At 37.0% G+C, this 1,766-nt stretch overlaps 1 pseudogene; it reads right to left on the bottom strand.

Moving 5' to 3' along the window:
* Positions 1-242: 242 nt before the first annotated feature.
* LOC107576435 (protachykinin-like) lies at positions 243-1,592 on the bottom strand (annotated as a pseudogene).
* Between the last annotated feature and the right edge of the window lie 174 nt (positions 1,593-1,766).

Genomic DNA, 1,766 nt, shown 5'->3' with positions numbered 1-1,766 from the left:
TCATTTGGGTTTAATGTGCAACAAATGCTGAAGCTATTGCATTAGAAGATCTGGTCATGGTATTGATAAAGCCTTTCATTAAAACAGCAGTCGTGATGTGTGTTTTATTCATTCATTTCGATAAGCCTGCTTCGAAAGGATACTTGTTGCTGGTTGAAATACTCCTGATGGCCTGTACGTGGAGTGAGTGCGTCACTGTGAGAGCGCCATACACCACGATACAACAAGGAATTAAAAGTTCCACCAATAAAGAAAATATTTTTAATATCAAGCTACAATCACACAGAGATATCAAGATAGCAAAAGCTTTGCTCGTAGCAGTGACAGGACATCACACCCGGACTGGCGCTATTATACAACATCTTCAGTCATGGTGAAAACACTATGAGGCACTATGTATTGACACTGTCAGCACAAATCTCTGAGTACCTTAGAAAGGACACCACTTTGCTTTAATGCTCCACAACACCAGGAGAGATGTTGTGACAGAAACACGTTTGATCGCCGTATTAAAACGTCTGATCCTTTCTAAATGACGTAAATAAACTGACACAGGTGCGACTCGGCCATATTACCACAATCTAAAATAAGATTTTTTTTATTTCTGACCTGAATAAAAAATTGAAATCAATGAATATCACAGAATTAAATTATCCTTTAGGAAGCGGATGTGACGATGATCCATTTGATCTGTTAACGCCTTTTGTCGTAGATCTGTACTGTTCCCCATTCATACGATTCTGTGAAGAGAGAAGGTCAGTATTACAAACAGATCATAACAATGTTTTAAATCACTACTACTTTTAATCATTATTATTATTATTATATTAATTAACCCACTAAACCTAAAAGAGCTTTTGGAGTTCCTACCTGGCTCCTCTTGGCTTCGTTTACCCATCAGTCCCACAAAAGAATTGATTTTATGCCCTAGGAGACAATAAAGGGAAAAATATTATATATATATATAGATAGATAGATAGATAGATAGATGCCATACTGTTGAAGTCTAGACCTTGAGAATGTGAGTTTTTGCAGTAAGAATCGTGTGCCTCTATAACTCTAAGATTATATATTTAATAAGCTGTGAATGTGTGTCTGAGCCTGTGGAAAAACCTGCAAAGATCAAGTTGTAAAAAAAACAAACATTGTTTTTCTTTGTGAGGAAAACACTCTGAACATGTCTGTGTAATTGTATATGTAACTCTCTCTTGAAGAGTATCATTGCTTTTATGCAAATGTAAGCGTTTAGCAAATAATATATGCATTGTATGCAGTAGTGTTCTTGTGGCGATCACTTACTTTTTCGTGCAATCTGTGCATTTGCTGTGGGGGTGAAAGAATGAAAGAGATGTAAGTTATAGGTCAAAAGCATTTTTATATTCTGCTGCGTTCTAGGTAAAACTTCTCAAAATCTGATCTGAATATTTATAACATGCTTAAGTCGCAAATTAGGTGAGATATAGGAGTGTGGTCTTACCAGAGGACCGTTTGCCCATCAGACCAATGAACTGATGAGGTCGGGGTTTCCTCGTCATGCGTCTTAGTATCTCTCTGAAGGGATCCGCCTGAAGCCACTCATCCTACAAAAGATGATTTGATTATTGAATATCAGACCCCCAGCAGATGCCACTCACTGTAGAAGATCACTGGCATACGTTTTGATACAAACAGTATTTTATAACTCTCCAATTCATCCCAATACAGAATTCACAAAATTTCATGATTTTTTCCAACACAGTTTTTGAGCGCAGAAATACTCTACAAGG

Source organism: Sinocyclocheilus grahami, unplaced genomic scaffold (assembly GCF_001515645.1).
Source record: "Sinocyclocheilus grahami isolate Dianchi unplaced genomic scaffold, SAMN03320097.WGS_v1.1 scaffold3681.1, whole genome shotgun sequence".
NCBI lineage: Eukaryota > Metazoa > Chordata > Actinopteri > Cypriniformes > Cyprinidae > Sinocyclocheilus > Sinocyclocheilus grahami.
Note: the sequence above shows the minus strand (reverse complement) of the source record. Positions and strands in the feature narration are given on the sequence as shown.